The sequence below is a fragment of the Symphalangus syndactylus genome, chromosome 7, assembly GCF_028878055.3.
Source record: "Symphalangus syndactylus isolate Jambi chromosome 7, NHGRI_mSymSyn1-v2.1_pri, whole genome shotgun sequence".
Taxonomy (NCBI): domain Eukaryota; kingdom Metazoa; phylum Chordata; class Mammalia; order Primates; family Hylobatidae; genus Symphalangus; species Symphalangus syndactylus.
Genome location: NC_072429.2, coordinates 70,792,955 through 70,812,302, shown reverse-complemented (window position 1 = coordinate 70,812,302; position 19,348 = coordinate 70,792,955).

Here is a 19,348-nt window from a genome sequence, read left to right as displayed (position 1 = left end):
TTGAACAATGATCGTCATCACAGAAAGGTCACCTCGACATTAGGGCTTCTATTGACCATTTTCACCATTTTAACTTGAGGCATTACATAAACAGCTCAGGTGTTTAAAAATGAGCAGCTCATGTAGCTGAATGTAGTGGCTCTTGGCTACAATTCTAACTACTCAAGAGGCTGAGGTGGGAGGACTGCTTGAGGCCAAGAGTTTTAGACCAGCTTGGGCAACATAGGGAGGCACTGTCTTTAAAACAAACAAACAAACAAACAATCAAACAAAATTTAATGACCAGATCCAAAGAGTGGTAAAGCTAGTAATTTATCATGTGTATATCAAGAACATCAAGGGGCATAGGAAAAAAGCCCACATTGGCATTGGATGTTTAAGGTTTCCAGAGGATGTCAAAAATTACTTTTAAAAATCTTTTTAAAAGAACCCCAAAATCTTTTACAGGATTCTTATGTAACTAAAGGCACTAGTTTCAGTATTTCTCAGGTTTTTCTAAGATTCTTTGGAGGAGAGGGAGAAAGGAGCCATCCCTTTGATATAAGTTGTTATGACCCTTAAAAGATTTCTCAAAGGCAAAGATCGTTGGAGTGACATGATAAAACTAAACCCACAATAAGTCAGAACAAAGGTACTATTTCCTCCTAATATTATGAGCAACCTTGTTGCTTTTGGTAACTTTAGATTCTTGGAAAAGACTAATCAAATGGTAGCACTGCCACAGCTCAGCTATCAAACACGATGGTGCTAGAATAAATTAATAATTTATTGACTGAGTCCTTTGGGGACAGAGGAGCATTGCAAATAAACGAACTGGAATATAACACCAGGAGATGCTTTTGACTCATGCAATTTTCCCTCTTACTTGGTTTTTTCTCCACTATCTGCAAAGCTGTTTTTAAAAAACCCCAAAATCCAATTTTTTATACATCTTTCAGAAAATGAAACTGAGAATGATTGTAATCTTAGGAGAGAGCTGAATGTTTTCAGAAGGATTTCCTTTTGCCCATCATTGGTGTGCCAGCTTTGGGTTTTCTGCTGCAACCTGAAGATAAAAGGGGGTGATTGGAGAGTTCTTGCTTTCCGGTGGAAGCATTTGACAATTTGGTTTTTTTTTTTTTAATTTCTTTTCCTTTTGAATTGCTTCTATATAATGTCACATGATTTTGAATACAAATCTACAAATCTCCACTTGTAGGAATAGTTTCAATAGTAAGGCTTTGATAAGGTCCAAGGGGAAAAGTGGGGGCCATCATTGGGGGTGTGTTATGCTCAATGAAGGCCCTAAACATTGCTCATGTATTCATAAGCACGTTCATAATAAAGTGCCATGATGTTGTAAACAATAGTTGGTGACAACACTGTGCATATGAGGCTGGAAGAATAGTCAGACTAAAAGGGAGAGAGTTTTGATTTATACAAAAATACTCTGGTGGTTATCACCAGTAAAGGCAAATGAAATACAGCAAAAAAAATGTATTTTGTTTTAATGGACTTCTGAAAAATATTTTTAAAAGTTCATTTGAATTTGTTTTAGTGCTCCTTGAAAACTTCAAGAAACTTGATAGATGGAGATCTTAAAAGTTAAATTTTAGCCAGTTTTGAAATGATAATACCATATATTTTACAAAATTACTGCTTTTCTTTCTGTAGAATGCAACTTCAGATGGTGCCCAAGATTCAAGAAAAAATGGGAAAATGTGCCTGACAAAAGACTGGAACACCATAAATCATCTAATCTTGGAATTCTTAAAATTGGAAATCAGAAACTTATGAAGGATTTGTAGCTGTGATCAGGAAATAGCTTAAAAATATGTATTTGCAGCTGTATTACTCATGAAAGATGTGTAGAGCAAACAACCTGATATCATTGCAGCTTTGTCATTTAAGCATTGTAATAACAAGTTCAACCAAACTAAAGAATAACACAATGATTTTTTTAAAATAGCCATGCCACAGTCCAAGAAGTGTATTTTAAACATCACAACCAATGCTCTCTCTTCAGTGGTGTGTTTCATTCATCTATCTATTCATTCATGTGCTCAGTCAGTCATCACATAGTACGTTGAGCCTCTCCTACATGAGAGGGTCTGTGCTGGTCAGAGACAATAAAATAGTGGGGAGGTTGGGTATGGTTCTTGTCTGTATGAAGTTTATATTCCGGTGAGGGAGGAAACAATCAGCACACCACTTAGAAAATCAAACAGAAAAAAAATGTGTCATAGTAATTCATCTGGGGGAACTGAGCAAATGCTTCCAGAAAGAGACTAAAAGAGGAAAACCTATTTTTGGCAGCATGATCAGAGACGGCCTCTCTGAGGGACATATAAGGTGAAACTGGAAGTGGAGGAGGAATGAGGAATCACGCCAAAGGGAGAAAAGGATACATAGGAATGAGGAGCGAGCAGGTTGAAACACCTCTTCAAATATATTTGGTTGAGAAAGGGTGCAGCAACCATGGCAGTTGCTGGAGAGGAAGATGCAGGCAACAAAGATTTGACCTCAGCTTCCTCTCCAGCAGGAGGTTTCTTTGCTTTTAGGAAGGAGATGCTAGAACATATAAATATGCTGATGAGAGTTATCCTATAGAGCAAGATGGATCGATGATGCAAGAAAATGAGGATATAATTGCGGGCTGGGGAAGTCCTTCAGGCAGTAAGAATAGGTGAAGACATACAAAGCTTGAGGGGAGAAGAACATCCCCCAGGAAAGATGCAGGTGTGAGTTGTGCAGCTCTAGTGGAAAGAAGGGGAGTGGGTTTGTGTCTGACGGTTTCTTTTTGCTCTGAAATATGAGAGGAGGTTCATCCGCTGTCAATGAGATTGGAGGGGCTTTAGGCAACAAATGAGGAGAGAAGTGTATAACCGCTGGGAGCCTCCCGAAGAATGAGATGATATTATCATAGCCATTCTTTAATGCACTAGTTCAAGATTGAACGCTTATAAGCCTCTAACTGCTTCAAAGATATCTTCCTATAGGTCTTGGTTGCTCACTTGTCAGTGAATTCGACATAGGAATTATGTCACGTTTCTTGATGTAGATGAAGCCCTAAGTCTCTCTCTTGTACTGGGGAGTTAAACTGGAATTTAGGAACTAAAGAGACATAGGTCATTTGGAATAAAATTTGTTACTAAGAAATTAGAATAACTGCTGGTAGCATCACCACTCTTCACACTCACTCCAACCAAGGGGGACTGTCATTACCTTCCTAAAGGCCCTTAGAGAGAGCCGTGCTGAGGGGCACCAGAAAAGAGAAAGTAATCTTAGGAACCCCCCCAACCCATTTCTTAGGGGAAGGGTTAGGGCAGAAAAAGGGCCAAGGAAAATGGACTTGACTGCTCTGGAAAGATGTCTGAGCTTCCGCCAGACTTAGGAGATGAAGGAAGCCAGGTATCTCCCTGGGACTCAGACCTCCACATGAGAAATGCCACAGGATGCTGGCTCTGTGGTCAGAGGAGAGGATAGGCACAAGGGAACCTTAGGGGTTTCCTGAAGTGGGTGGTGGGGACAGGAGAATAACCAACTGGCCTGAAGCCAATGTAACAGTACCAAAGAAAGTGGTGCCATAGACCCAGGCCTCGGTGTTCAGACACCATGTAATTCTGAGATTTCCATACGGTCCCACAGAGGAAAGAAAAGTGCCTCCAAATTGACATTGAATACATTTCCATCCTGCCCTACGTGAAGGGTTGGGGGAGCACGGGACATTGGAAGAGTTTAAATTTTAAGAAATAATTGTGAATGTCCTGCTTCTGATTAGTATGTAGAAAGCTGCAGGATACAGTCATTACCCTTGAATGGTGAGAAAAATCTGGACAGTGCACAAAATCGTAACTTTTCCTGAGCCTATGAGGGAGTTGAGTAGGTAAGGCATCCAGGTGTGCTGAATTCCAAAGAGTGACAACTCCTCCAAGGAGAGATGGGGTGCCTTTGGCAGAGCAGGGGAGGAAGAGGAAGAAGTAAATAGCTGAAATGTTAGTTTTTAAAGGCAGAGTATAGGCTACCCTGGCAGTTAAAAATCTGGGGAAGCCACAACACTAGGCGAGTCTGTGCTCCCTCACGAAGTCTGTGCCATGGGCCCTCACTGAGTTATCTCAAGACTGGAGGGTGCCCTCTTGGAGGCAGTTTTAGTTATCTTTTGCAGTGTAACAAGTCCTGAAACTTAGCATCTTGAAACACCAAATGGCTAGTATCTGTTTCTGTGAGTCAGGAATCGGGGCATGGCTTCTCCAATTCCTCTGATTCAGCCTCTCACAGGCTGCAGTCAAGCCATCAGTTGGAGCTCCCGGAATATCAAGGCTCAGCCTAGGCAGGATCTTGTTTCAAGCTTGCACACGTGGTTTTTGGTAGGATTCACTTTCTCCTGGGTTGCTGGACTGAAAGTCTCAGTTCCTCACTGAGAGAGAGAGAGAGAGAGAGAGAGAGAGAGAGAGAGAGACCATATCACTGTCTTTCATAACCTAATTTCCCAAGTGATGACCTGTCACATTTGCCATATTCTTTTCCTTAGAATGAAGTCACTCACACCCAAGATAAGGGGGTTATACAGAACAAAACACACACACACATCCGTAGGCAAATGAATTTGAGTCAAACTGCTGAAAACTAAAAATACAGAAAATACTTTTAAGGCAGCCAGAGGAAAAAAGAAACATAGAGAAACCAAGATAAGAATTAAAGCAGACTTATCCCCATAAACTATACAAGTCAGCAGTTTATACCCAGTGACAGTATCCTTCAAAAATAAGGCAAAATACTTTTCCAGACAAACAAAAGCTGAGAAAATACATTGTTGGGAGGAAGGAGGACGGAAAGCATCAGTATAAATAGCTAATGCATGCGGGGCTTAATACCAAGGTGATGGGTTGATAGGTGCAGCAAACCACCATGGCACACGTTTACCTATGTAACAAACCTATGCATCCTGCACATGTATCCCAGAACTTAAAATAAGATATAATTAAATTTTTTAAAAAAGAAAATACATTGTCAGCAGACATGCACCATAGAAAATGTTGAATGACGTTTTTCAGGCAGACACAGTATGATACTAGATGGAAATTTTAGTTAATATATGGAAAAATGAAGAGTGCCATAAATAGTAAAAATGGTGTCACACAGAAAAGATATTTTTTTCTTAATATTAAACTTTTGAAGAGCTAGTTTAGTTTTTAAAGCAAAATAGTAATAAATGTATTGTGAGTTTAAAACACAGGTAGACATTTCCATACTCACCATTCACCATTTAAATGTTGTTTCAGCATTCAAAAATCAATATAACTCACCAATTTGACAGCTTATAAAAGTAAAACTACATGTTTCACTTAATAGATACAGAAAAATAATTTGATAAGATTTAACACCCATTCATCATAAAAATTCTCAGTAAACCAGAAATAGAAGGAAAATTCTAGAATCTGATAAGGATCATCCATGAAAAACCAACAGCTAACATCAGACTAATGATGGAAGTCTAAATGCTTTTCTTCTAAGATAAAGAACAAGGCAAGACTATCCACCCTCACCACCTCTATTCAACATTGTATTGGAGGTCCTCTTCAGTGAAGTAAAGCAACAAAAAAAAAAAAAGAGAGGCAGATTGGTAGTAAAAAATGTTGTCTTCATTTGCACATTTAATCCATATATAAATAGAAATAATCCAAAATACCTACAAAAATATAAACATCTATTGTTTTTCCATTTAATAGCAACAATCAGAAATGTAAAAGGTATGCCATTTATAATAGCATTAAACCAGGAAATATTTGGGGAGAAAGCTAACAAAATATGTGTGAGACACAAATTATTTGTAAAAATAAAACATTGCTCATGAAATATACCATATTCACGTTAGAAAACTTAAAATTGTAAATATGTCAATTCTTCTCCAGTTGATCTATAGATTGATATATGTTAGTATAATCCTAATTAAAATACCAGCAGGTCCTTTTCTAGAAATTGACACGCTCTTCTTACTGAGATGGAAAATCAAAAGACCTAAACTAGCCAAAATTTTTGAAAAAGATAAAACAAATTTGGGAACCCACATTACCTGATTTCAAAACTTACCATAAAGCTATAGTAATTAAGACAATGGAAAAACATATTGATCCATAAAACTAAATAGAATTTTGAGATAAACTTATACATACACGGGCAATTGACTTTCAATAAAGGTGCCAAGGTAATTCAATGAGGGAAAGAGTAGTCTTACTGAGAAAATGATGTTTGAATGATTTGACATCCATATGAAAAATAACTCATGCCTCATGCCACATGCAAAACATTGCTCAAAATTGATCACAATCAATCTTGAATGTAAACCATGAGGAAGTAAACATAGGAGAAGATCTTCCCAGATGAGAACACTGGCTTTTCGAGATTGAGGATTTTGCTGAAGTATACGCAGGTACTAAGTGGAGGAGCTATGATTCAATCCAACCGTTTGACTCCATAGTCCTACTTCACTTCTAAACTCCTTCTCCAAACTTCCCAGCTTTTTAGCTATTGCTAGGTAAGGAGTCTGCTGGTGCCAGAAACATGAAGTTCTCTTGTGGATGGTCTCTCTTCTTCATTCCATTACTGCTGTTTCGGTTCATCCCTTCTTTAAACTACTATACCTCTCTCTTAACCTGCTTCCAGTGCACTGCAGAAAAACGACTGGATTACTTTTCTAAATAAGCAATATTAATCACATCACTTAACTGCCCAAAATTCTCTGTTAGCTTGTTATTATAAAATATAAATACAAATCCACACCTATAGCGTTCAGGGACTTTCACTTGTAGCCATGCCCCACACACTTCTCTCTTTTTACTATCCACTCTCATGCCTGCCATGCTAGGCTTCCAACCTGTCTCTTGGGAAGACAGACCCTTTGTTCAGACTTTCTTCTGCTTGAAATATATCTTCAATTTTGCCTCTTTGTGTCTGTTAGGAGTGCTTTCAGCTATAGGTAACGGAAAACCCGACCATAGTGTTGAATACAAGATTGGGCTTAGGATTCTAGGAATTAGAAAGCCTAGATTATTTTCAATTATGTAATAATAATAGCTAATAGTAAGTAACACTTATTAGGTGCCCAACACTCTCTTAAGTACTTTAAATCCTAAAACAAGCTCATGACAGAGGTACTTTTATCATCCCCATTTTACAAATGAGAAGCCTGGGACACAGAGAGGTTAGGTGAGTTGCCCGTGGTCATACATTTAACAAGCAGTGGAGCTAGTCCAGCTCCAGAGTTGATGTTGTTAACCATTATGGTGTAATCTGCAGAAAGCTACTTAACTTCTCTGAGCTTTAGGTTTTACTCACAGCATATATCCAGCTATGGGGAACCAGGATGAAATCCTTCAGGATCATCAAGAAATCCTTCCCTGCAGAAATATGTGTAATCATAAAGCCACAAACCTCTATAGTCTTGTAATCCAACTTGCAAACCCATGCAATCAGTTACCTAAATGATTAACCAATAAATATTTTGTGAGTACCTAACAGGCAATAAACAATAAGAATATTGGGATGAGCACAACAGCACTATTTGAAGAAGTGAATATTAAGGAAATTATTTTACAATTGTATAACTGAAAATGATAATAATAGTTTGAAAGAAATATTTGTGATGCATTGAGAGTATAATGGGAGTTACAAATTTAGATGGATTTATGAGATCAATCATGAGGAAATATATGTAATGGCACATGACTGAAAGCAAATCTTGAACAATTAATTGATAATTAGCTCAAATGACATTGCTACTTGCAAATCAAAAAAATTAAATTCTCAGAGCCATGACTGATTTAACTTCGGAGGCTACTTGCATTGAGGCTTTGGAATATCATAAATCTTCTTTTTTGAGACAGCTGGGCTTCCTTCCTGAGTGACCCTTACCACTCTCTAGGCACAGTTTGTGGTTTACGTTTCTTTGCCTTGCACAATCTTGAAAGTTATGTGACTGTGACTATAAACATGAAAGATTTGGGGAACTCCAATTTACTGCTGTTCTACTCTAATAAGCTTTTTCCTAACACTGACTGCTTTTAGTGCTGCTCTTGCTCTCTGAACTAAATGGAACTAGAACTAATAAATGACTCAAAGCCTCTCTGAGACAGATAGAAGTTCAAAGGAGATCCTTGTAACACAAATGCGGGTAGCAGAGCCCCTATCAAGAGGATTTGCAGGATGGCATGATTGGTGAATTTAACATATGAGGAAGAGGCCCTTGGCCTTGCAGATCCAGAAAATTTTTTTTTTTTTTTTTTTTTTGAGACGAGCTCTCACTCTGTCACCTAGGCTGGAGTGCAATGGCGCCATCTCGGCTCACTGCAACCTCTGCCTCCTGGGTTCAAGTGATCCTCCTGCCTCAGCCTCCCAAGCAGCTGGGACTACAGGCACGTGCCACTATGCCTGGCTAATTTTTTTTTTTTCGTGTTTTTAGTAGAGGTGGGGTTTCACTATGTTAGCCAGGATGGTCTCCATCTTCTGACCTCATAATCTGCCCACCTCAGTCTCTGAAAGTGCTGGGATTACAGGCGTGAGCCACCACGCCCGGCCCAGATCCAGGTAATCTTACTGGAGTCCCGGAACTTATCAGACTTGAGAATCTGATTTAAATTTACAAACTAAGCACACATGAGTTTGAAGTGTGCAATAAGAAATATAGCTTATTAATAGACAATGAGAAATTTACCAGTCTAAATATAGCAGTAAGTCAGACCAGGGTATTTGCTCCCAGTGAGATAAGATACCTAGGAATCCAAATTTTCAGCATGGTAATGGGGAGTGTGAAGATGGGACAAAAGGAGTGATCTGGATTATCCTAATAATTCCAACTGATTCTATTCCCTAACTATGTTTTGGATCTATCTATTCTCCATCTTCCCTGCCCACACTCTACTTCTGGATGCATCACTTGTTTTCCGGACTCTATACAGCAATGGCCCACTCACAATCATATTAGTGGAGTGAGTTCACTGAAACATCAATCAGATCATACAAATTCTCTGCCTGAAATCCTTTTATTGGCATCCCATTCTTCATAAGACAAAGCCCTGGCTCTTTTTTATGGCTTTCAAGCCCCCAAGCGAACTGGCGCCTGCTAACCCCTCCAACCATCTCTACTGATCATCCCCCACTCATGCTCATTCATTGAACTTCTTTAATTTCCCATAATGCACATGTCCCATCTCAATTTTAACATGGTATTCCTGGACTTTTCTTGACCGCAGTGTCTTCATCCCTCTATTGTACTGGATAACTTTTATTGATCCTTTGGAAATAAGCTTATCCTCACTTCCTCTAGAAGCCTTCCTTTCCTTGGTTCCCTCTTCGTCTAGTTGAGTTGCTCTTGCTGTCCTCCATAGCAACCTTTTATTTCCTAGTTACTCAAATGTCTTTCTCACTAGACTACATGGTTAATGAGGGCTGGGGTCACATCATTCTCTGAACAATCTGCAAAGGCAGAAGCTATGTCGATCTCATTCACCATTGTATTCCTAGCACCTAGTAGAATGCATGAGGCTGAGTAGATGCTAAATAACATCTGGTTAAATAAATGTATATATTCCAATATACATTAGTATCAAATTATTATAAACTGATTGTACATTTTCATACTTGCCAGATAACTTAGTAGTCTACTTATTATTGCTGTACCTCGATCCAATGCCAAAATATGGCTCTTAGGTTTCCCCCCCAAGATAAAATCTCCTATGTACTACTTTAGATATATCATTGGCAGCAGTGAGTTTAGAGAGAGCTTCTTATTCTTATTTCTGGAATAAGAAAAAGATTATCTCCAAATAACATTTTGAATGTTATTTGCTACTATCTATTATGGTTTCATTCTGTACTTTAAATATTAGGGGTTCTTTGCTGTTACCCCTGACAACAGACAAAGCCACTGAACTCATCACTAAAATAATGGTGACAGAGCTGATTCTTATTATACTGAGGTAATGAAGAGAACATTAATTGGACAGAATAAGAATGAGCTAGTAAGGGAAAGAATGCACTTTACAGGGATAGAAATTGTTCCTGAATTGAGATCTTTATTAGTTGTTCCCAATGCTTGGTCCCAAATGGCTTTCTCCCTGATTTTCAATAAGAAAAGTAAAAAGTAAGCTAAGTTTAAGAGTATAAAAAAAGTTATTTAATTTAACTGAGATACCTTAAGTTCTTCAGGACAAGTCATGATAATTTCCCATGACACCTAGACATCGTCCTCCATCTTGCTTGAAAATAACTATTTTCATTCCCCTCCAAGGCTGTTCTCAGGTTTCAGACAGAGGCACTTGTTTATATTTGAAACTTTGAAAATTATTAAACGCTTATGAAGACATTTCTGGAAATATCATATTTTGAAATATTAAACACATGGTGTTTTTGTATTATACCCAGGGACTTATAACAACAGATTCATTTCCCTATCCCATTATAGGTGGTCTGCAGGTTGACCTGCTGTCTTCTCTGTCTGAGCTCCAGGCATAAGAAGTAGCCCCTATCTGGGATGTACTGTTCTCATGGAAGAGCAGAAAAGTGCAAGAGACTAAATCCAATCATGCAATTGCCTTTAAAGCTTCTATGGGGCTAAAGCACACAGCACATCTATTCACATTCCACTGGCCAAAGCAAGTCACATGGCTAAGGCCAGGATCCATTGCACAGGAAAAGTATAACCCTCTTACAGTTATTAAGAAAGTGAATTATTAAGAACAAAAACATTATTACCACAGGTGCTTACCCAGACACCGCTTCTACTAAAATTTTCACTCAGGAATGTTTTTCGGCATATCAAATTTATCACATAGTTTTAATGCCATTATATAGATCATTGTAGATTTCCAATACTTGCTCCATATCATACTCTTCATGAAAATTATCTTTAATGGCTGCATAATGTTTCATTAAATTGAAGGATCCACGATTTCTCTATAATGTGGCTATTTAAATTTCTCCCAGTTTTTTGCCCTTATAATGATCCCTAATGGTTTTATGAAAATCTTTGTCTATAATGTTTTTTTCTGGACATAAAATCCTCTCTCTTGATTAGATGCCCGGAAGAATAATAACTGGGTCAAAGAGTGAATATTTTTAGAGTCCTTAAAAATAATTTGACAAATTGCTTTTCAAAAGCATGGTAACAATTTTTACTCCTATTTGCAGTATATAAGAAGGTCCATTTGTGCTAAATTCTTACCAGCAGTGGTATTATTAATGATACGAAATATTTATGAAACCATTCCTTGCCCAGGTATATGTGACTCCTCCTTTGATTTTCTTTGCACCTCTTTTTCCTATTTGAGTCTTTCTCTCTTCACTGGGCTGAAACCTCACAGGTCAGGGACTCTGGGTGTCCAGTAACTAAATTATCATCGTCTTGCATGTGCCTGTTTAATAAAGGCCAGTTGAATCAATCAACTGTTGAATAAGTATATAAAGGAGTTAAAATGGAACCTCAGTTTTTTTTTAAAAAAAATATTCCTTTGTTTACTACAAGGTGAAGCATTTTATTTTTATTTTATTTTATTTTGTTATTTTTTTAAGTTCCAGGGTACATGTGCAGGATGTGCAGGTTTGTTACATAGGTAAACGTGTGTCATGGTGGTTTGCTGTACCTATCAACCCATCACCTAGGTAGTAAGCCCAGTATGCATTAGCTCTTTTCCCTAATGCTCTCCCACCACCTGCCCTCCCCTAACAGGCCCCAGTGTGTGTTGTCCCCCTCCTTGTGTCCATGTGTTCTCATTGTTGAGTTCCCACTTATAAGTGAGAACATACAGTGGTTGGTTTTCTCTTCCTGCATTAGTTTGCTGAGGATAATGGCTTCCAGCTTCATCTAAATCCCTTCAAAGGACAAGATCCCATTTCTTTTTATGGCCGCATAGTATTCAATGGTGTGTATGTGCCACATTTTCTTTATCCAATCAATCATTGATGGGCATTTGTGTTGCTTCCATGTCTTTGCTATTGTGAATAGTGCTGCAGTGAATATATGCTTGCATGTATCTTTATAATAGAATGATTTATATTCCTTTGGGATATACCCAGTAATGGGATTCTGGGTCAAATGGTATTTCTGGTTCTAAATCTTTGAGGAATCAGCACACTGTCTTCCACAATGGTTGAACTAGTTTACCACCAACAATGTAAAAACATTCCTATTTCTCTGCAACCTCACCAGCATCTGTTGTTTCTTGACATTTTAATAATCGCCTTTCTGACTGGCATGAGATGATTTCTCATTGTGGTTTTGATTTGCATTTCTGTAATGATCAGTGATGTTGAGCTTTTTGTCAAATGTTTGCTGGTCGCATGTATATCTTTTTTTGAGAAGTGTCTGTTCATATGTTTTCCCACTTTTTTAATGTTTTTTTTTTCTTGTAAATTTGTTTAAGTTCCTTGTAGACTCTGGACATTTGACTTTGGTCAGATTAATATATTTCAATTTTTTTCTCCCATTCTGTAGGTTGTCTGATAACTCTAATGATAGTTTCTTCTACTGTGCAGAAGTTCTTTAGTTTAATTAGATCCCATTTGTCAACTTTTGTTTTGATACAATTGCTTTTGCCAATTTCATAATAAAATCTTTGCCCATGCCCATGTCCTGAATGGTATTGCCTAGATTTTCTTCTAGGGTTTTTATAATTTTGGGTTTTACATTTAAGTCTTTAACCCATCTTGAGTTAATTTTTGTATAAGGTGTAAGGAAGGAGTCCAGTTTCAATTTTCTTCATATGGCTAGCCAGTTCTCCCAGCATCATTTGTTAAATAGGGAATCCTCTCCCCATTGCTTGTTTTTGCCAGGTTTGTCAAAGATCAGATGATTGTAGATGTGTGGTTTTACTTCTGAGTTCTCTAATTTTTTCATTGATCTATGTGCCTGTTTTTGTACCAGTACCATGTTGTTTTTGTTACTGTAGCCTTGTAGTATAGTTTGAAGTCAGGTAGCATGACACCTCCAGCTTCATTCTTTTTGCTTAGGATTGTCCTGGCTATATGAGCTCATTTTGGTTCCACATAAATTTTAAAGTAGTTTTTTCTAATTCAGTGAGAAATGTCCATGGTAGTTTAATGGGAATAGCATTTAGTCTATAAATTGCTTTGGGCACTATGGCCATTTTCATGATATTGCTTCTTTCTATCCATGAGCATGGAATGTTTTTCCATCTGCTTGTGTCCTCTCTGATTTCCTTGAGTAGTGGTTTGTAGTTCTCCTTGAAGAGGTCCTGAACTTCCCTTGTTAGCTGTATTCCTAGGTATTTTATTCTCTTTGTAGCAATTGTGAATGGGAGTTAATTCATGATTTGGCTCTCTGCTTGTCTGTTGTTGGTGTATAGGAATGCTTGTGATTTCTGCGCTTCAATTTTGTATCCTAAGACGTTGCTGAAGTTGCTTTTCAGCTTAAGGAGCTTTCGGGCTGAGTTTATGGGGTTTTCTAGATATAGGATCATGTCATCTGCAAACAAAGACAATTTGACTTCTCTTCCTATTTGAATGCCTTTATTTCTTTCTCTTGCCTGATTTTCCTGGCCAGAAATTCCGATACTATGTTGAGAGACGGCATTTTTGTCTTATGTCAATTTTCAGGGATAATGCTTTCAGCTTTTGCCCATTCATTATGATATCGGGTGTGAGTTTGTCATAAATGGCTCTTATTATTTTGAGGTATGTTTCTTCAATACTTAGTTTATTGAGAGTTTTAACATGAAGGGATGTTGAATTTTATCAAAGGCATTTTCTGTGTCTACTGAGATAATTAACTGGTTTTTGTCTTTAGTTCTCTTTATGTGATGAAGTACATTTATTGATTTGTGTATGTTGAATCAGCCTTGCATCCTGGGGATGAAGCTGACTTGATCATGGTGGATAAGCTTTTTGATGTGCTGCTGGATTTGGTTTGCTAGTATTTTATTGAGGATTTTTGCATCAATGTTCATCAGGGATATTGGCCTCAAGTTTTCTTTTTTGTTGTATCTCTGCCAGGTTTTGGTATCAGGATGAGGCTGGCTTCATAAAATGTGTTAGGGAGGAGTTCCTCCTTTTCAATTGTTTGGAATAATTTCAGAAGAAATGATACCAGCTCCTCTTTGTACCTCTGGTAGCATTCAGCTGTAAATCCATCTGGATCTGGTCTTTCTTGTTTTCTTTTTTTTTTTTTTTTGGTTGGTAGGCAATTTCTTACTGCCTCAATTTCAGAACTTGTTATTGGTCTATTCAGGGGTTCAAATTCTTATTGGTTCAGTCTTTGAAGGGTGTATTTGTCCTGGAATTTATCCATTCCTTCTAGATTCTCCATCTTTATTCGCGTAGAGATATTTATACTATTCTCTGATGATTGTTTGTATTTCTGTGGAGTCAGTGTTTGTATCCCTCTTTTAATTTCTGATTGTGTTTATATGAATATTCTTACTTTTTTTCTTTGTTAGTCTAGCTAGCAGCCTACCTATTTCTTTGATTTTTTTCACAAAACTAGCTCCTATATTCGTTGACTTTTTTGAAGGGATTTTTTGTGTCTCTCTCTCCTTCAGTTCTGCTCTGATCTTGGTTATTTCTTGTCTTCTGCTATCTCTGGGGTTTGTTTGCTCTTGATTCTGTAGTACTTGTAGTTGTGATGTTAGGGTTTTGATTTCAGATCTTTCTAGCTTTTTGATGTGGGTGTTTAGTGCTATAAATTTCCCTCTTAACACTGCATTAGCTGCATCTCAGAGATTCTGTTATGTTGCCACTTTGTTCTCATTGGTTTCAAAGAACTTCTTTATTTCTGCCTTAGTTTCATTATTCATCCAGAAGTAATTCAGGAGCAGATTGTTCAATTTCTATGCAGTTGTGTGTTTTTGAGTGGGTTTCTTAATCTTGAGTTTTAATTTCATTGCAGTGTGGTCTGAGAGGCTGTTTATGATTTCAGTTCTTTTGTATTTGCTGAGGAGTGTTTTACTTCCAATTATGTGATCAATTTTAGAGTAGGTGCCATGTGACGCCAAGAAAAATGTGTATTCTGTTGATTTTGGGTGGAGAGTTCTGTAGATGTCTATCAGGTCCACTTGGTCCAGAACTGAGTTTAAGTCCTAAATATATTTGTTAACTTTCTGTCTTGATTATCTGTCTAATACTGATAATGGGGTATTAAAGTCCCTCACTATTATTGTGTGTGGGGTCTAGGTCTCTTTGCAGGTCTTTAAGAACTTGTTTTATGATTCTGGGTGCTGCTGTACTGGGTGCATATATATTTAGGACAGTTAGCTCTTGTTCAATTGAACTCTCTACCATTATGTAATGCCCTTCTTTGTCTTTTTTGACCTTTGTTGGTGTAATGTTTATTTTGTCAGAAACTAGGATTGAAACTCCTGTTTTTTCTGCTTTTCATTTGCTTGTTAAATTTTCCTCCATCCTTTTATTTTGAGTCTATGTGGGTCTTTGCATGTGAGATATATCTCTCGAATACAGCACACCAATAGGTTTTGACTTTTTATCTTGCAATTCTGTGTCTTTTTATTGAGGCATTTAGCCCATTAACATTTAAGATTAGTATTGTTATGTGTGAATTTTATCCTGTCAACATGATGCTGGCTAGTTAATTTTGCAGACCTGTTAATGTAGTTGTTTCATAGTGTCATTGGTCTGTCTACTTCAGTGTGTTTTTGTAATGGCTGGTAACAGTTTTTCCTTCCCACGTTTAGTACTTCCTTCAGGAGTCCTTGCAAGGTAGGCCTGGTAGTGACAAAATCCCTCAGCATTTGCTTGTTTGAAAAGGATTTTATTTCTCCTTTGCTTATGAATCTTAGTTTGGCCAGATATGAAATTCTGGGTTGGAAATTCTTTTCTTTAAGAATGTTGAATATTGGCCCCTGATCTCTTCTGGCTTATAGAGTTTCTGCTGAGAGGTCTGATGTTAGTCTGATGAGCTTCCCTTTGGAGAGTGACGTGGCCTTTCTCTCTGACTGCCCTTAACATTTTTTCCTTCATTTCAACATTGGAGAATCTGATGATTATATATCTTGGGGTAGATCTTCTCATGGAATATCATACTGTGGTTCTTTGGATTTTCTGAATTTGAATGTTGGCCTGTCTTGATAGGTTGGGGAAGTTCTCCTGGATATCCTGAAGTGTGTTTTCCAACTTGGTTCCATTCTCCCCAACTCTTTCAGGTACTCCAATAGGTTCAGTCTTTTTACATAGTCCTATAGTTCTCAGAGGTTTTATTTATTCCTTTTCATTCTTTTTTCTCTAATCTTGTCTGCCTGCCTAATTTCAGCAAGATCATCTTCAAGCTCTGATATTCTCTCTTTCACTTGGTCGATTCAGCTATTGATACTTGTGTTTGCCTCATGAAGTTCTTGTGTTGTATTTTTCAGCTCCATCAGGTCATTTATGTTTCTCTCTAAACTGGTCATTCTAGTTAACAGCTCCTGTAATCTTTTATCATGGTTCTTAGCTTCTTAGCATTGGGTTAGAACATAATCCTTTAGTTCAGTGAAATTCTTTATTACCCACTTTCTGAAGCCTGCTTCTGTCAGTTCATTCATCTCAGCTTCAGCCCCATTCTGTACCCTTGCTGGAGAAGTGTTGCAATCATTTGGAGGAGAAGAGGCATTCTGGATTTTGGAATTTTCATTGTGTTTGTGTTGGTTTTTCATCATCTTCATGGATTTATCTAACTTTGATCTTTGAGGCTGTTGATCTTTGGATAGGTTTTTGTGGGGCCTTTTGATTTTGTTGATGTTGTTGTCATTGCTTTCTGTTTGTCTGATTTTCTTCTAACAGGCCCCTGTTCTGCAGGTCTGCTGCAGTTTGCTGGGGGTCCGCTCCAGACCCTATTATTTGCCTGGGTATCACCCGTGGAGGCTGCAGAACAGCAAAAATGGCTGCCTGCTCCTTTCTCCAGAAGCTTCTTCCCAGAGGCACATTGACCTGATGCCAGCCAGAACTCTCCTGTATGAGGTGTCTGGTGAACCCTGTTGGGAGGTATCACCCAGTCAGGAGGCATGGGATCTGGGACCTACTTAAGGAAGCAGTCTGATTGTCCCTTAGCCAAGCTGGTACGCTGAGCTGGGGGAATCCCCCTTGTCTGGATCAGCTGGACTCTTTAGAGCCAGCAGGCAGGAAAGATTAAGTCGGCTAAACCTGAGACGGTGGCCACCCCTCCCCCGAGGTGTTCTTCAGGGAGATGAGAGTTCTGTCTGTAAGCCCCTGACCGGAGTTGCTTGAATTACTGCAGGGAGGCCCTGCCTGGTGAGGAGGAATGGATCTAGGTCACACTTAAAGAAGCAGTCTGGCCACGATCTGCCACAGCCACTGTGCTGTACTGTGAGGAGTACTGCCCAGTCCAAACCTCCCAGCCTCTCTAATACTGGCCGGGAAAACTGCTGATTAGAGCCGCAGTAATGGTGGTCACTGCCCCACCTCCCTCAGTCATCCTAGGCAGACTCCAGGCTGCTGTGCTGGTCAGCAGGGATTCCAAGGCAGTGAGTCTTAGCTTGCAGGGTTCCATGGGAGTGGGACCCACTGAATGAGGCCATTTGGCTCCCTGGCTTCAGCTCCCTTTCCACAGGAGTGGATGGTTCTCCTGCCTCACTGGAGTTCCACGTGCCGCTGGAGCATGTACAAGCTTCTGAAGCTCAGTGCCTGTCCGGACAGCCACTGACCGGAGCAGCTGCCATGGGTCTGCCCAGTTTTGTGCTTGAGACCCAAGGCCCTGGTTTTGTAGGTTCCCAAGGGAATCTCCTGATCCACGGATTGCAAAAATCTGTAGGAAAATCATAGTACCCTGGGTGGGTAGCACAGTTTCTTGCTGTCTCCCTTGGCTGGGGGAGGGAAGTCCCTTTGCCTTGTGCAGCTTCTGGGTGAACCATCACCCCATCCTTCTTTTCCTTGCTCTCTGTGGGTCACACCAACCACCTAGTCAGTCCCAATGAGATAAACAGGGTACCTCAGTTGGAAATGCAGAAATCATTCGCCTTTTGCATTCCTCTCGCCGGAGCTGCAGACCGGAGCTGTCTCTTCTCGGCCATCTTGGCTCCTCCCCCAGTCAGCTATTTATTGACTGATTTGTTAAAATCAGTGAATACATATTTATTTAGTTCTTAGTAAAGATTCTAGGTGCAGGGGATGAGAGGTGCAAGGAATACAGCTGAGAACAAAAAAGACATAGAAGCATTTTCTATATTTTTATCAACTGGTCATGTTTTCTCTTTGATTATTTAAGAGTGTCCTTGTCTTTGGCCTAATGTCTTATCAGGCCTTAGTGTTTTCTTTTTAAAGTAAGTTAACTACCCTTCTATAAAAAATAGTAATCCTTTCCAATATAGCAAACAATTTTCTCCAATACGTTGTTTGACTTTTAATTACTATTGTATTTATTAGAGACATTTAAAGTTTTTATGTACTATAAATATATATATTTACAACCTTTTATTCTGTAATTTCTCCAGTTGCTTCCACATTTAGACATTTTTTGCCTAAATGTTTGATGAATAATTGCATCTATTTTTCTATATTTAACTTTGTATTTATCTCTTCCATATATCTAGAATTTGCTCTATTGTAGGGAGTGAGATGAGATTATAAACTAATTGTTTCATCTAAATGATTGATGAATTTGTTCCTTTTAGGACTCACAGACTCCCTTAGCTGCATTCTGATGAACAAAATTGAATAAACCTCGTGTACCTTATACCTTAAACTACTTAAATTCTTTAAATTTCTTATATGATAAAGGGGTACGTCACCAAAGATGGATTTACCTTTAATTTTTAATGATTAGTCTGTCCTCCTGAGCCAAGTTCACAGTCTGACTAGCTTTTCTTGCTAAGCACAAAAGAAACTGGACGGATCAGCACAAATCTATCATTTCAAACAGAAAAACCGTGCTTAGAAAGTGCCCTGACCTCAGTGAGTCAGGAAAGCCATCTACATGTCTGAAGGAAATATTTAGCTCAGAATTACGTAATCCAAGTCCATGGTGATTTGCATTGCGAGGGTCATGGTCAGATAGCACATAGAATTGTGGCTGGAATTTAATATGAGGTAAGTGGCTGTTGTCGATTAAGCATTATTCCCCAGAGCCACTCTAGTCATTGTGACCGTCACCCTTCCAGGATGACTTCACCTACAGAGGAAAGATAGGAGGGCCTGGGAAAAACTGGCTGCTCCAGAAACACTGCAATGGGCCCCTCATGTTCAATGGACCAATATATAAGCTGTGGAAGAAAAAAGACATTGCCTTTTGAGAAGCTTCTATAAAATCTGCTGTACAATATTGTACTTATAGTTAACTATATTGTGCACTTAAAGTTTGTTAGGAGAGTAGATCTCTTGTTAAGTGTCCTCGACACAAAGGACATTTAACAAA